We start from the raw sequence: 18,126 nt of genomic DNA on the forward strand, positions 1-18,126 counted from the left end.
AGGTGACTTGCAAAAGATACATGTTATCTGCATGGATAATAAGGGCTCACAATTTATGTTCATATTATACTTTAGTGTAGACAACAGTGAAAATACTGTGAGACTTTTTTTACCTTCTGCAGGCATGACCAAATGTCCAGAAATGGACATTTTTACCTATACTCTAACTACCCCCAAATCTGGACAGCTTTAAAAAGACTTAACTATATAGCTAAGCCCCCTTGATCAAGAGCATATGCACACTCCCAAGAAATTACACAACAAGGCAGTCTTTGGAAGGGGACAATGAAGTCAACAGGCATGGGACCAGCTGAACCATGAAAGCTCTGGTGGCAACAGGAATGGTCAGGAAACCTCTACCAGAGCCAGGTGCTGACAGTGGGTTGCCCCAAGAAGTTGCACTTACATGGGAAATAAATTTAAAAATAACACAACCATTTTGACAATACCAAATGCTTTGATTTTTTTGTTTTGTTTTCAAGCACTAGTATTCACAGTACTAAACATAGAGATGAAAAAAAAAATCTAGCTATTTACTACAACTGGAAGATATTTTTCCTCAAATTTCATTCACATGGTTATGAAATTCTGAGCTAACAAAATGTCTTTTTTCTTAATTTTGTGCATATACAGTAGACTTATGATTTTAAGTATTTTGCTTATGATGAGCTAATACAGCACAATGCCTCACACAGTGAGTACGTACCTCTAGCCCAGAAGAAGATAAAAATAAGGGGTAAGTTTCCAATTGACAGATTTGAAAACTGAAACTTTAAAAAGCCAAATAAAAACCACAAGCAACAAACCCCACATCCCTGTTTCATAATGTCGAAATGTGTGAGCCCACATGATTGACCTTTTAGCAAAAGACTGAATTCAGTGACTTGAAGGTACAGAAGGACTGCCTGGCTTCTACAAAACCCACAGCCCTGGCTGAAGATGCCTGCTCAGCTCTGACAAGAGAAACACAGGCCCAACCTTGCTGAAAATTCAGGGAGTTAGTAAAGGACAGCAGCCTGAAGGAACTATTTTACCCTGCGTCCACTGAAGTGCTAAAAGCTGTCAAAGCCTAAAAGCTGCAAACTGTTTGCTCCCTTCTGAAACAAGGATAAAATAATAGAAGTGTAGAAGGCATTTCCCTAATTCAGATATTTCAGATAGTTTTAAATGTCCTGTGTCCATCAGCTTGCTCGTATACATAATAACTGAACAATCATTTCAAACTGCTTTCTGAAAAGATCAACCATGTTAACATGCAAATCAAAGTGCGGCGTCAGCAAGCAGATACAGAGCTGAAAACGCAGCCAAGGGGGAGGAGAGGAGAAGGCAGCAAAGTAGGAGAGGAAATAATGCAACGTATTTAGAGAATACCTGCCAAAAAATGGACTGAACATACACTCCTCCTGCACAGGAGGCTAAAGAATTACCATACCCAGCATGAACAGGGAGTTTTTGTCTTCCACAGCTGCCAGTACAAAATTCAAGGATAATGACGCTCTTCTACTGTTTCCCTTACTGGAGGAAATCAGCAGCAAGGGCCCAAGAATGAATTTCCATCTTGTTCTTTACAATGGGAGGAACATTAGCGAAAAGATTAAAAAAAAATAAAAATAGGCAGGCTGGGGACTCCTCTGCCATACTGCTAGAGCAGGACAAGAGCCAGCAAGGAGAGCAGGGGAGCAGGAGCGAGGTGAGTCACATGGCATTCACACACTGCCTGTTCCACCCCGGGCCTGAGCCACGGCCTGCAGAGATGGGTAAAACAGCACCAAGCACAGCTTGTATTAGTGCCTTGTGCAAAAACTGACGCTCAGCATATTTGGCACAAGATGGATAACATGAGTGGAAAAACGCCGTTGCTCTGGAAGTCTATGCTATTCTGTTGGAGGCTGCTGAGAGCTGCCTGGCAGCAGCATATCCTGCCATCCATATCCATTATGCAGATATTAAATTGGAAGAAACATCTAATGCTTTTAAGATTCAGAGAGTAAAACTGAAGTTTGCACTGCATGCCAATTGCTTACGCAGTTTAATAAGCTGCTTCTACCAACTGTCAGTAAAAATACCACATTGAAACTACTGAAATCATTTTACTCTGCAAGACTGTTGGGATTATCTGTTCGTAATTATCAAGAGAGACGCTCTGAACAACATATTTCAAAGCCCATAGCTGAATTAGCAAAACCAGACGAGTTTCTCAGGGTTGCACCTACACAGGAACTGGGAGCAGACGTGCCGCTCTGAGCGCGCGGCTCCTCGGCTTCCTGCTGCAAGTGCTGCTCTGCAGCCGCCCAGCACGAGTCTGTCTGCGGCAACCTCAGCACAGCCTCCTTCCACAGGGAATTAAACGGGAGGGTGCCATGAAAGAAACCCTTGTTTACTGTCAAACTTCATTAACACTGTGTTTTAAAACTGTTCCTCAGTGATTTGACTGTTCTTAATAAATTTTAAAGACAGTTTGTGCTACAGAAAGTACGGTCTGTATGACTGAGATTTGCCAAGGCTGATACCAAGTCCTAGGTGCATGTCTTAAAGAGTGCCAGTCAGATTCAGTGTTCTAAAAGTGTTCAGCCAGTGTTCTAAAAGTACCACAGACTTCTTCAGAAATATTCCTAATACTTTAGATATAATCATTGCCTTTCATATTTAAGAATATTTAATTTACTTCTTACTGACTACTTCAACATTTTAAATTGAGATTAACTCAATCACAAAGACATCATCATGCACACAACATGAGTTTTCTGCATGTCTTAAAGCTGTCTTCTCCTCATATTCCTAGAATAGTTTCTTTTCCGCCATAATATGAATGTATGAAAAGCATTTGTCTTTCAAGTTCACTGAACCTTCCTCAAAACTGAATGCCAATCCTCTTTTTACATCCACGATGTGAAAGAATTTAATAATCTCATCCATTCTTCCAAACTGCATTCTACCCAAAAAGGAACTGCCAGCCCTATGCCATGGTTGCTATCAGACCCCTTCCAAACCCATTTGTCAAGCAGTGCCCTGTAAGCACACTACATCATCTCAGAGCTCTTGCTGGCCTGGCATCTTCATCACTAATCTCATCAGGAACCGTTCACACCGCTGAGTTCAGAGCCCGAGACATCTTATACGACCCTTCCTTAAAGTTAATAATTGCAATCAATATTGTGACATTTTGCTATACCACTTTCTCATTCATGCCACAGGCCAGATCCTCACACAGCATTGGAAGATTATTTTGGTTTGATTAAGTGGAATATAGGTCTTCTTGATCATGTATCTGTGCCAAAAGACATCTCTGTGCTCATATAAAAAGTACCATGAATATGTTGCCATAGGATAAGCAAAGTACTTGTAGCAAACTTTAAGTATGGTTTAAGGTTTTTATCCTTATTAGCTAAGCATTATTTCCATTTTAATTGGTCAATCAAGCAAAAAATAATTCTCTGAGTACATATCATTTTTAAATACTAGATCCCTGATTGTATTTTGTGACACATTTTCCTCTTCTTTCAGAAACCATGTTCAGAAAAACATCCATATCTAAAGAAAGGCTTGCCTTTAAACGTCAAAAATCAATAAAAATTAAAATATAAAGAAATTTTAAAAATGAGAAAGTAAACTAGCGTAAACTAAACTAAACTAAATAACCTTGCAATGCATACATTTCATATCACAAAACCAAAGCTGATAGGGTTTGAGCTGCTCAGCTGACTGCCAGTGACATGCTTTCCTACTCTCCCAATCTCAGGAAGTCAGCTATTATGGATCCTTGGTTCCTGGTGCCCTCCAATGACCAAGATGTTCTCTGGGATATAAAAGCTGCCTACTGCTGCGAGTGAAATGGTTAAGAGGAAGTGCTGATTTCAAGTATGCTCCAACTTGGGAGTGGGGAAGATGGAGGGAATTTCACTCCTCTGTAATCTTCCTCTCCAGCCTCCCTTCTCTCTCTTTGTCAGTCCTATTCCCAGTCACTACCCAAAGAGAAAGATACCTGTGAGATCTGGTGCAATTAAGTCTTTAGTCTGAAAAGAGGGTGCATTCTGGAAATGGAAAGATTACAAGCAAGGAGAGTAATTGTACACTCATTTACTGCTTTAAGATGGTATCTAAAATTTAAAATAATGAAATCCAATTATAGAAATTGATGACGCAGAATCTACACCAGTAATGAAAAAAACCCTGTTGTACAAACCAGCTTGAATTAAATTCCACTGAAAGAATGATCTAAGGACTACAGAAACATTTACAGCTATTTCCGTTGCAATCCCATATTTTTATGGAATTCTGCACTTTTGGCTGTGCTTCACTTATAGCCAGATCTTTTTATAAACTATATCTAAACCAACTAAATTAGAAAGAATTCTATTTCCAGAAAAAAAAGAGTGATACAATTTCCTACTTCTTAAAGGTGATCAAAATGGCCCCTATATCTTTCAGTCAGGAAAGGGAGCTCCCCCTGAGGCAGAGGTGCTTGAATGTGAACAGAAATGTAGCAGTTGGGCTGGGAGGCCACTTCCACCTCATACTCAAATGCCTTACTGGGCATCATTACTGAAATGTGCCCTATTTCTTTTTATAGCTGAAAAACTTGTAATTTTTTTAAGCCTTAGTTAAAATACATGGATGGGTATCTAACCGTACCCAGTCAATGGCTGCACTGCCAGCACTCTAGCAAGCGTCCCAAAGAGCATGTGCTGCATTCAGCTCACAGAAAACACAGCCAAAAGCACCACGAGGTGCTTCTACACATCTAAAAGAGGTTGCAGAGCTTGTCAGGGCAACTGAATGCTTCTCCTGCCTCTGCCATGATGGTCCTGTGGGATGAACTGACACTTAGAATACAGATGAGCACTACAGATGAACCATTTAGTTTTGGAACCCCTCAAATTAATGAGTTTGCTTTGCAGTCTTAATAACTTTAACACAATTTCTGACTATGGCTTCTGGTACCTTGTGTAAAATGGAATTTACATAAAACTTAATTCCATAAAAATGTACTTTAATGTTATGTCAGAAAAATATTATTAGATAGCACTGGCATGATGTGAAAAGTATTGTTGTCATTACAAATGCTGGTAGACTTATCACAATTATATTTTAAATTAATTCCTATAGGTGTGATTCTGAAACAAACACAGTTCAGATATGAACATAGATAATTTGAAAGAGATACTGAATATGATAGAGAAACACCATTAAAGCTGCTAGTAATCTTTCAGAAGTGGATTATGACAGCTCTGAAAATAATGTTCATTCCTTCATTTTTAATGGGGGACAATGCTTAATATTATTTTTTAAATTTAAAAACATAGCTAGAATTATAAATTAAAATTGTAAAAAAATAGCTGTTCTGCTATTCTGCTTTATGTGACTTGATTGCTTTATTTTCAGTACTGGGTGTTTTACCATTTGCAGCACCACAAACCAATTAATTTTTGGAAGGGAATGCTGTACCATGAAATGCCCTATGCATCACTGTCTTCTTGTTTTAGAACATTTACTCTTGCACAAAGCAGAGCACAGAGAATGAACTAGTAGGGGCAGCACACATACAATGTTTTCCTGCAGCTTACATATTAACTAAATGTAATATCTAGCTTCTTACCCCAGCACGTATGTTAACAGAAAGAAATTTGCAAGAACAGCAACAATAATTAAACAATGAAGGAATTAATGAATGGGGAATTAATTGTGTGACAACAGGCAAAACAGAACAGGAAAAAGAATTAAGTGCAGTACTTTGAATATAATTAAGGAATAATCAAATTAAAGGATTTTTTTTTTTTTAATTTAACAGGTTTGACAAAGTTTGTCTTGCTTTAGGTTTTTCTCCTTTACAGAAATACTTCCAAGTATAAATACAAACTGGTAAAAGGATATGGGGACAAGTTCAACATGAAAACACTGAAGAAATTAAAGAATTAAACTGCTGACTAAACTGGAAGAGGTGCTCATTTTAATTTTATCTTGCCCATCTTATTGTTCTGCCCCCATTTGTCTGTTTCACGGTGAAAAAAATTCTTAACCGAAAAAATAAAAAGCCATCTAGACGTAGTTTCAGAAATGAAACAAGAGTCTTGTACTCCAGTGTAAAAAAAAGTCTGTATGATCTCCAACTGAACCTAGTTTACTAGAAGCATGTAATGTGGTCTTGTAAAATCTGTCATTGACTGAAACCTGCAACATAAAAGCAGGAGAATACACGGGAACAGCTACCCCCATGGGAAAGCCATTTGCATCTACACACAGTGGCTGTTTACTAAAGCTAAACACCTCTGCCAGGCCAGTCCCACTGTTTCTCTTCTCCTACCTGTGACTTAACTCATAACATGACATCCTTTAAAATGAATTTGTCAGCATTAAGCAAGCAAAGTAGAGCAATTTAAATAAGTTAACTTATTTAATGTTTTAGAAACAACTTGAAGAGAAGCATACTTTTTAATCTGGTAACGCCTCATATTTTTAATAACTCAAAGGGAAAGGATAGTCATAAAGTAATTTTACAACATACTACTGCACATTTTAATGTGCACAGTATCACAGTACTTGACTAAAATTTAGTCAGCTTCAGTAGGGTTCTTGTGCATCCTACAGCTATTCTCATGACTGAATCACACCTCCTCTCTTCCTCACGAAAGGAAACACACACAGTTCATGCTCATGTGCCTCATGCATGATCACAAATATCAAGCAAGATGACTAGTTTTAGTAAACCACAAAACAGAAATGCATTCTTTTGTGAACAGAAAGATCTGGATGCTCAAAGTCTATCGTAAAACCCCCTACCGATAACTCTGATTTTGGTAACAGCATCTAATATTTCCTTTCCACAGTTGCTTTACAAATGTCACAAACTAACACCAGCATTTTCCCTGCTGTCAATTAAATACTGTTTAGTGCCAATTCAATTAAAATGTATCACTAATAACATCACATCACAGTTCACTGGTGATCTCTACTTCATAAGCAGAATGAGTTATTAGAACAAAAAGTCACAGTTTCACCTCACTCAAATGAGAGATTTTTCTCTTCTTCCCAGTAATTTGAACAGTATATCAAATACAGGAGCTCTGTTCAGCTAAACACACCTGCTGTCCTACTCTCTATAGTTAACCAAGGACAATCAAAACAAAGAAAAATGCCGGCTTCACAGAGAAGACATCAAATTAAATCACTGCAGAAGTTCCAAACTGCTGACCTTCAACTGCATCAAGGTTTGTGGCCTCTCTGAAGCAAACTCTCTGAAAAACAATGCCATGGTTCTTCCTTGCCCTCCCAATTTAAATGGTATGGGGAGAGGAACTGTGTTCATCATCACTAAGTATGGCTAAAACTACTCAACAACTGAAGATTTGCTGAACTACCACCATCTTAAATTAAAACATCCAAGAACAGGCATTTTCCCAAAAGAATGGAAAGCTACCTTTTTCTTGAGGGATGCAGAGGTACTGGAGACAGCTCAAGGAAGACCACAATCATAATCAAAGATCCAACAAACTACGCTGTGTAATGGAAAGCTTACAGAGGCTTTGCATATCAAATTTATTGAGAGGCAACTACTCACTGAGTACACATATTTGTACACAGAAATCCAATAGCAGGAGAATTTTTAGTTTCTCTAAGAAATGCAAAATGATGATTCTGTATTTGCAAGTTGAAGGTAGACAAAATCAACCTCAAATAAGATGCAGATATGGTTAAATGCTGGACTAGCCTAATATAAGAGGTAATGGCTTACCATGGTTTAAAGTCTCTAGAAAAAGGGTATACAACTTTCCAAAGGGAATTATTAATCTGAATTTTGGAGCAGTGTATAGTAGATTTGAGGGGAGAGGGGTCTGGGACTTGGGAAGCCTCTGCTCATTCTCGTCTCTTCTGAGGGACAGTGCAAGGTGCCATCACACAAGTTCCCAGCACGCTTCTCCAAAACTGAAACTCCACACAAAGACAGCCTTACTGTTTAGAACATGAACGTGTCCAGAGGCACAAACATCCAGATATACTCAAGGTTCCTTTTTCACCTTCTTCTGAACAGAAGATACTGGCCACAGGTAAAGAAAAAGAGGCTAAACAAAGCAAGTTTGTCTTCTTCCTTTGATTGCCTTTTATTCAATGCCTTCCTTACGTACTTAGATTTTTACTGTTTTTAGACTCGGAATGGGAAAAAAATTCTCCAGGCCAGACTTGCTGACATTTTTTTCCCTTCCACTGCAATGCAGAATGTGGATTGCCTGTTAGGACTAGCTGGACAAATTTCCCCTTATCACCCTGCTGACATTGCAAGGGCCTTCAGATTATCTGGCAGCGTAATCCAGCACCTGTTGTCTGAAAAAAAAATATGTGGAAGACAAAAATTTAGTACACTTGATACAAACCAAACTGTCCAATTCTCCCTGAATTGAAAGACATCAGACAGAATTATTGGGGTAGACTATAATGGCCTCTAACATGCAGGAAGTTAAATCAGTAATTTCCTTGTTTTTTGGAACTGATGTGGGGTGTCTTCCCTCTACCTCCTAGTTGCAGTTTTATAAATAAAGTTTATCTGTATTCTATTAAAAGAAAAACAAAAACCCAAACCCACAACTACATGCTATAGACGAAAGACAAAAAAACATTTTAAGAACATGATATTTTTCAACAGACATACATAGTACCTAAATTAATTCACAGGATCAGGCACTAGTATTCAATCTCAATTTATGTAGGTAATTTCAAATTTTGTTTCGTTTCTGGAATATAAATCCCAGTAACTGTTCTTGCTTCCACCAGAACTCTTCTCTAGGAAAGCTTAATGCCTTGGTATCAGAGCCCTAGGATAGTGCCATCACTTCATCCTGCAAGGTAATGGTTATGTGATACGCAGACACGATGAAGGCACAAATGGCACACAAAGATCTTTCTGACATCAATGGATACTTCACAGGAGAATGGATTTGAGACCTGCCATATAACTGTGGACAAGATCCTGAATGAAAAAAGTACCAATAGGGTCCACATCAGGGAACATAAACATTCCTACCCATAAGTTCATACTAGTTCTTCACAGTGTGCCTGCTTGTTCAACAGTTATACTGTCATAATTTTAGACTGTTAAACCTCTGCTCTAGGGTTTATAAAAGATCAGAGCACTTGTCACTCTCAGTGCAGGTAGAGTGAGATAGAGTGGTTGAGCAGTTCATTCTTCTTTCTAATTACACTCCATTAACCTTCCACATGAGAGCTCCCCTGTGCTTTCATACCAGCAGCACCAACTGGCTGTGTTTGATAAGGCTCGGCAGCATTTGCAAGACCAGCACGTGTAACTGAAGGAACGGATCGGCTCGGCAGCGCTGCAGACGCTGCGCTGCCGCTCTGTTACTGAGCTGCAGGCACGTTCAGCTGAATTATACACACAGGGACAGCAGCCTCACCTTACCCACTTCCCTCACAACTCTACCCCTTGAACCTCAAAAATACATGATCTATCAGAAAGCCAAATGCAGAACTAGGGAATTATTCACAATGGGGAACCCCACAGTTATCACACTTTCACCTCACTGCAAAGACCTGCCAAGAGAAACATATTTAGAGCACTAAGACATGCAGGGCAATAGAAAAGAAGTTGTTACATTATAATTAGATCACGTTAGTGTATACAACCAGAGTACAGAGAAGGAAAATTATTTTTGAAATTTAAATCTTTTTAAAATGTACTTTCAGTATCTGGGGTTGTTTGTTGTATGTTCTGAAGACCACATGGCTTACAAACAGCATTATATTTCTCTATAAACTTTTTCAACAGTGACCACATAAATGAAGCTTTTCTAAAAAGACAGACTTCTTCAATTAATAATGTATTCTATGAGAGTTTTAAACTCAGTGCCAGGAAAGCTATTTTCCATGTGCATGAAGGTAGATTAGCATTTGTGTATACTGAGTAACAGTGTCAGCACATGCTTACACAGATAAAAGGGAAACAAATTTGGAAGGAGGGATTGTAAACAATCTGGAACGGAATCCAAATTATTTTTAAAATAAATGAAACATTACAAAATCTGCACTTTTGAATGACATTTTACACAACCCCTTGAATTTTTTAACTGTTTCAAATGACTTTACAACATAAAGTGGTATATGGAACTGGTCTATATAAATGAGGGATGGCAATACTCTTTTTACTATTAGCTCCATTATCTTTTCCCATGCCTCCGCTGCTTCTTAACAGATTTTGATACTTGAATATACATTTATCTCCATAAATAAATATAACTTATTTCTACTGTAGGTATCCCAACCTTCAGCTAATATTTTGAAATGACTGCTGTTTTCTAAGACTTGGTAAGTTTGAAGTGTCTGAAACAAAATCTCTTTGTACTAGAAGCTAAGCAATGAATCCAGCCCCTTCCAGTCCTTGGTCAGAATAGCTCAGGAATTTTATTTCAGAGCTCTGGTGCACGTTGTCAAAGATCCTCTTCAGTAGAAAGAGAACAGAGGTGGTTCTTCTCTTATAACAGGAAGGTAAATACTTCTACTGAACCCACCTAAAAATAACCTGAAGAGACCTGGTTTACAAGGGTGATCACTAAAGACCGTTAGACCCACCTTCAACATCTATAATAGATTTTAGGTCTCCTTTCTTCAATTTTCCTAAATTTAGTCAAAAGATGCCAATTCAGTCTTTAATGCAACTTGTGCCATCTACGCCTGTAATATATGACAGAAATTCAGAATTCATGGATGTGATCAACCACAGTAAATCTAAAACTGTCAGGCTACTGAGTTTGCTCCAGGAAAGCTGAATAGACAGAGGACAGTTCTTACCTCTAAGACACACTTGCTTAGAGTGTGAACACAAGTATCTTTTTAACAACAATTTTTTTGAAGAATAATGAATGATCTTGTTGGGATACATTTGATAGCAACAAAGTGCAAGATTAATTCTGTTGGATATAATTTCTCTACTAAATAACACTCTTAAACCTAATAAATCTGAAACAAACACAATTAGGACATTGAAGAAATTTAACTACAGCATCCCTATCTCCTGTTCTGTAAAAATCTTTCCACAGTGCTTCAATGCTATAATGCAATGAAATCTTGTTTGAGCTAGGATTAAATTTTTTCAGACTAGGATAGCACTGAAGGAAAGCAGAATGACATTTCTATGCCACACATAGCTCTTACTTCCATAAAAAAGATTTTTACATATGAACTGTACCCAGCACCTCTGTAACTTGTGCTCTCATATGTTTTGAAGTATGTGCTAGAATCATGACTTAAAGCTCCAAAATTCCTGGCTGTAAGCAGCTAGTGTTGAAACTGCTTTCAGAACAGAGTATTGCAGAAGTGCTTCCACTTCCTGGAGCAGTCAGCCATCGCTGCTAACCCATCTGGAATACTGTTTTCTGACTAGTGGGCTATGCTCACCTCTGAAGAATGCAAAATTGCAGCTGATGGCTTTTTTAACTAATCACCTGAGAAACGTACCTCTTCTGAGCTTTTTGGTAATTTTTGTTATTTTCCCAACACCTCTTAGAATATATTTCAAAAGGAATTCTTTTGCTCTACACTGTCTTATTATTCTCTTTGTACAGAAGACCTCTCAAAAATAATCCAAGTACCTTCCTTTTATATTATGTCAATGGAGAAGATTTCTTGAGCATTTCAGGGGTCCATGAGGTGGGTGAATAGATCTTTTAACCCAGCATAAAGAGATAAAAAAGAGAAAGTAAGCTCTCCTGTAATTCCTCTTTATGTAATTCTCAGCAATATAATATATATGGTTTTAGGGAAGTCCAAGATTTCTTCTGTGCCACTTCAGGCCCATACTAGATTTAAAAGGCAAATTAGGGTTGTTTTTTTTTAAAAAGATTAAACAAAAACATTAAACATATTTTCATCACATAATGAAGTGCAAGATCTTTTTCACACCATATGTTTGACTTGCTACTTACTGCAGAGAACATGCAATGTATAACCAGATAAACACATTTCATTCTACAAACTGGTCTGACGAGCTAAACCTGCACTAGGAGGTATCAGACAGTCTTGATGAAGCTCAGAACTATTATTTCATTGACATTCACTCAGCATTTCTTGCATGACAATTCAGCTGCGAATCTGTTTGGAAGCTTTAGCTCAAAATCCACAGGCTTCTAAGAAACAGCATCATTGGGTCTCTGTCATGCTTCTCTAAAAACACCTATCACATCTGTCTCTAATAGTTGTAAATCACAAAACAGTAGTAGTTTGCCTCCACATGTTTTCACACAGATGGATTTTTTTTTAAGGAATCACATGTTGCACTGTTGAGAAGGACTGAAAGATTACAGAAACCTAGCAACTGAAGCACAGGTTGTTACAGCAAGCCATCTTGCTTTGTGTCCTCAGGTCTGGTAGCTTTACTCATACTGTGATTTCAAGCTCTATTATTAACCCAGAAAACTACCTTAAAGCTGCACTGTCTTTGCAACAAGAGTTTAAATAAAGTTTTATACGTGTAATGTTCACCCTTTTATACTCCCGTTCATAAAAATAAGCCCACACGTAACCCTCTTTCTCAGATAACCTCCACAAAATGAGAAGCTGAAAGGAGCTTCAATATCAGGGAGCAGGTTCTGTGGGATCTGAGGTTGAGGGGCTATTAGATGAAAGAAACAACTAAGAAAACATTTTCCCTCACACTACCTCTGAATAAACCAAGCTGATGCTGAAATGCAGGGCTGCTTTGGGGAAACAAACTTCAGGGTTTGTTTTCTAACAAATACAACAGGGTACTTATTCAAGAAAATAGAGCATAATTGCTTGTTTTGGTAAAACTATCCTCTATTGTAATTCATCTGGAGTTGAGACAGGATGTAAGCAAAAAGGTTTTTAAAAGATCTATCCTACACATGCACACTTTTATATCACTAAATACATGCAAGTGCATGTAAGTAAATAGCGACCTACCTTTACTTTGAAAAAAAACCACCATGACCAAAAGCTGAGAAAATATCAACCAACTGCAACAAGAATTACAATGCATAATAGGTGCTGCAGAAATTAAAAAAGCAAAAACCATCCAAACTGAAAAAAACCCACTTTAATAAGCAAACAGAAATACTTGACTTTGCACTGTATAGCCAGTATTAATTATGAGCCCAGCAGGACTTTTGTGGCAATTGTTTGGAGGATCATATAAATATGTTTGTGCTCAGTTGGTCAGAGCATGGTGCTAATAATGACAAGGTCATGGTTTCAATCTCCATATGGACCATTCACTTAGGAGCTGGACTCGATCTTTCTGGGTCCCTTACAACTCAGGCTATTCTGTGACTTTATATCAAAATCACAGTAAATCCAAAACACGTCTGTCAGTTTGCACAGGAAGACAGTCAAGCTGTCACTGATTGTGAGGAAGCTCAGAAGAAAACAAAAGAACAATATCTAAAAATGAAATCAGGAAACAGAAAAGAGTAAGAAAAAACAGTTTCACACAAGTAAAGAGCATTCACAGACAATGTAAAGCTGAATTGAAAAATAGTGAAGTGGGACAAGCAAAAATTAGTCCTTTCTCACTGCCATGGAGGGCTTGTAGAAGAAAGCATTACATTTTATCAGAATGACTTGGAAAGAAGGGCACACTTCAGTCACACTAATCTCTTTTAAAGTCCCTTCTCACTGATATGTCAGGCCTATGCCCAGAGGGAAGTCTGAGGTGACACAAGTAGTAGTGCAGGGAATACTTTGAGATGTTTTTTCAATGTATTTTCATTGAGGAAAAAGGTCTGTATGTCATGTATATTTCATATATACATAAGCAAGAACTGAGCAGTAAACCATGCTTGATATAACCCCACAGACCCACATTCTTAATGGTTTTTCCTATTTTGCTTCCTTGCTGTTAGGTTATATGATTAGCACACAATGATCTGCAGGCCAAAAACCAAGTTTGCAAAGATCTTTTGAAATATTTAACATACACTAGCACTATGTAAACAGTAATAATAATTCAGAGGCCTTTTTCTACTCTGCATTTTGAATGTATTTATTATGAGCTAGACAAATAATGCAGGATTGTAGCACTCTGCCTCCACATTTCTCATCTTCCTCTTCCAATTTACCAGAGCAATGACGAAAGAGGGGGTTTTGCTCCAAGCCTTTAACTCTTGCAGCACAGAGTTTCATACTGCGTAGCTCTCTGAACTAGAGGATTCATCTTTTGCACAGGGGCAGAATCTCATTTCCTTAATCAATTTAGAGAAGATCAGAAGCCTGCCCAGTGACCCACATTGCCCAAGAAACTGCACCAGCAGCCGAGGCTATAGAGACAGCTGCTTTCAGGCCAGCAACAGCATGCTCAGCATGAACAGACTGTACTAAGATTTTTCTCCCACACACAAAACCAAACTGTTCCTGTGCCCCCTTTGTGCTGACGGAGCCTGTCTCTCAGTCGATGAGCAAGTCACTATTTAGAAAATTATTTCTCAACCTATTTTGGAAATCCACAATCATGTACAATTGGCAGCACTGGCGAGTATTCAGCAGCGATTTCAAAGGTTCTTTGTCCTGGGGAGGAGACAGGACCATTCAGCAGCAAGCCAGCAGAACTGCTGAGTACACAGCTGGAGCGTACGTGGGGGAAGGGAAGCCGCGTGTGATTCTGCAATTATATCTGTTAAATGCATACAGATTTGAAGAATGATCACTTGGCATTTCTACTATTTTGCAAGTGAAAACTTTCAACACATTTGCCAGAAGTATTTGGCTGTTTTTTCTTGTAAGAGGATAGAAGATCAGTGCAGAGAAACATTAAACCACATGGACATGCTACATAATTGGTTCTTTCAGCCCCTTGCAGCGCAAATGATTTGCAGTAACATGCTCTGATCTCCTTACTAGTTAACAGTCCAGTCCAGGACAAATACATCAAGGAGAGATAGAAAGGAAAAAGCTGTGGACAAGATTAACTACACAAGCTTGGCTTTTTCACGATGCTCACATTTTCCTCTATGGCCCAGCTGCTAGATATTCAAGAGAAAACAGGGTATACTGTAACAACTGCTACAACAGGCCACAGGAGCACAAGTCCAGTAAGAACCCTTTCGGTTTGGATCTTCACAGGGCTCTCACTTGTACTACAAAAAATGTCACTTTGATGCCCTGTTTGCATTCCATTTGCAACAACAATGAGGAGGATGGAGGTCTCTGGTTTCTATGACAACCCAGATGGGCCACAATACAAGATACTTAGAAATGTTCAACTGCGGGGATGCCAGATCAAATTAAGCTAGAGTTTACATTACTTCATAGAAACTAAAATAAAAGAAAAAACCCAAACAAAACATGAATGTCAAAGGAAGGATGACATTTCCTTAGTACATTCCAAAAGATTTCTGCAAGTAGGTGGTAAAGAAAAGAAGGATTTTTCCCTTTGAAAATAAATAATATTGTCAACACAAGCAAATTGAAACCCTCATTTACATGAGTAAATGTTTTCATTAAAACTAGACTGCTGGAAAATCACCATCAGAGATTAAAAGCAAAAAACAGATCCCAAAACATGATTTTATCAATTTACTTAACCCATTATGAACTGGCAAATTTGTAATCCATGTTTTGTAGGGTTTGTTTAATGCCACAACTTGCATTTTGTGATATGGTTCAAGTTTTTGTTGTTTACCCTGATATGGTATTTTTTGTGACATTTTGCAAAAGACATTCAGGTGTAGAAAATACCCCGTATTTTACTTCAGGAAACTAAATTAGTGAGTTATTTTAGTTAACATTAACAAAACTGCACAAGCATTTAATATGTGCTCTTAGTAATGTAACTGGCCTGTTGTTACACAGGTCAGGTGATCTTACTTCTGAAAGGCATTGATTAACTCAACATCCCAGGAAGGCAACTGTAATAGGGCAGTTGGTTTAGGCAACAAGAGTAAAACCCTTCTGAAGAAACACCTGTAAAAGCTTTTTATAAGAATTTCAGACGTGACATATATAGATATGATTCACAAAACAAACCAAGTTAAAGAATTTCTTAATAAATGTGTCTTTTTAGGCACATTATTTTGAAAAATCTTCTGCTACAAGTTCAGGTATATCTTTCTATTTGGTCATTGTCCTATTGCAAGTTACTCTCCATTCTCTCTTCCAAATTAATCACCAGGTAGTTAATAACATTCATTCAATATGTGATAGCCAGCAAAACTCATATTACAACAGATAACCATAGACTTTTAGAGGCTTATGTTCTTCGGGGAGAGGAGAAGGAAGAGAGAAAGGCTTAACAGCTGTGCCTAGTCAAAATAATCCAAAATTAGAGGGACTGTAACATTTAAAACTGGAACACAGAACCTTAAAATCTGGGTCTGTGCAGCTGTTGTAACACTTTATTTAAAACTGCAGACACTCTCTCTTCATAAATCGTTCCCCTCTGCAGCACTGCCACCCAGTACTATTTACAGAAGGACTCCAGTCTGGCTTGCAAGTGCCACCTCATCGCTCGGGAGCGCCTGGCGCTGCCAGCTGAGAACAACCACCCCTCACACGGCTCGGAGCCGCCTGCTGGTACCCGAGCCTCTCCTCCTGTTCAACACCCGGGAGGAGCTGGGACCCGGCATCATGGGGCTAGAGAGCTGCCCAAGGTGGGCTCCGAGACAGCCAGGTTAGCACCCGCCCATCACCTGCTCCTCAGCACCCCTCTTCCACCCCAACCCTTCCCGTTCAAAGCCGTGTCCCTTGAAAGCACCACAGCCTGAGGCTCCAGGGGCTCTCTCGCACGGCAGGCTGAGGCTGAAGGAAAGCTGCCTGCTCTGCTGCGTTCCCTGACTCGTGCAATGGCAAACAGAGCCAGGGAGACACACCGCGGTGACGCTAACAGCATTTCAGGAAAGCCACTCAGGCATTTGCAAGGAGCAGAATGACCAGAGTGCCTCAGTACTACAGGGTGAAGAGCTGAGGGCTGAAATGACACATCTATTATAAAAATTAAAATACCTGACAACTCTGCACAGCTAGTGGGAATTAGCTGCAAATGACATTAGGATGCAGAAATGTGACTAAGGATGTGGAGAGGCTTGGTTAGCCTTAAACTCAGATGACACTACCTAAACTTCAGATATACAGCTGGGGCTGTGCTCCCACATCATACATAACTGCTACCTGTGTTTCACACAGAAAGTGAAAGACAAGGAACAGAATAATGAAAAAGAGAATTTGTGAAGTGTTAATGCTTACTAAAATTTTAACATTTTAACAGGAAGAGCAAAATGGACTGGAAGTAAGTAGGAAATAGCTTACAACCTTTAAGTTGTAAGGGATGGTACTGCCACAGTGTAGAAGCTCCTTGATGTCATGCAGATGAAGTTACTTTAATCACAATTTAGTGTAAGTATCAAGAGACTGGGACAAATAACCAGGTTCCCCTCACAAACTCTACTGCTAATCACATACTGCACACATTTCAAAGCATGACATTCTATTCTGCAGAGATATTGCACAGATTAAAGTTGTGTTTGCAAGTTGCACAGCATCTGCTATTGCACTGAAATTTCAGCCAAGCACAACAGCATAACTGATTAATAGTCCCTATAAGGGATTCATATAAGGGGTTCATACCTAGGATGGTATTCAACTCTTCTAATACTGTCATTAAAAAAATAATCTTTTGCACCACCAATACAAACATACTGAGTAAGTAATGCTCAGAATGTGCCCTGTCTTGACAAATTTCAGACAGTTTAGACTTTTTACACACCTAAATTTAAAAGGTTTACTTTACACACCTAAATACTTTTGCTGCTGTATTTTCTTCAAAAATCAGAGTACTAAACATTTCTGCCTATTGTTTTCTGATGTTGTAGTTTTTCCCAAATCTACTCAATTATACAACGTATGCGCACACTAAAATAAATATGTTCTCCAAAACTTTCCTCTACAAATGTTTCAGTATTAATTTCCAATTAAGTAGGGTCAGAATGATATTCAGAGTAAGAAATCTGAATAGTGAAATTCTGGCAGTAAAAAACAAGCACTGAAAATAAACTCATGCTGTTCAAACTAGTGGCTGCCCAATGCATCTTGAAAAATTTGCACTCCAGGATGTTTGCACTGTAAGACTAAAAATTTACTTTAACAGAACATGGAAGTTAGTAGCAGAAATTCTGA

At 38.5% G+C, this 18,126-nt stretch overlaps 1 protein-coding gene across 10 annotated transcripts in view; it reads right to left on the minus strand.

Moving 5' to 3' along the window:
- The window catches only part of PHF21A (PHD finger protein 21A), a 132,211-nt gene that overhangs the window by 33,661 nt on the left and 80,424 nt on the right, over positions 1–18,126 (minus strand). The gene's annotated exons all lie outside the window — the stretch shown is intronic.

This window comes from Passer montanus, unplaced genomic scaffold (assembly GCF_014805655.1).
Source record: "Passer montanus isolate IOZ18808 unplaced genomic scaffold, ASM1480565v1 scaffold18, whole genome shotgun sequence".
Lineage (NCBI taxonomy): Eukaryota > Metazoa > Chordata > Aves > Passeriformes > Passeridae > Passer > Passer montanus.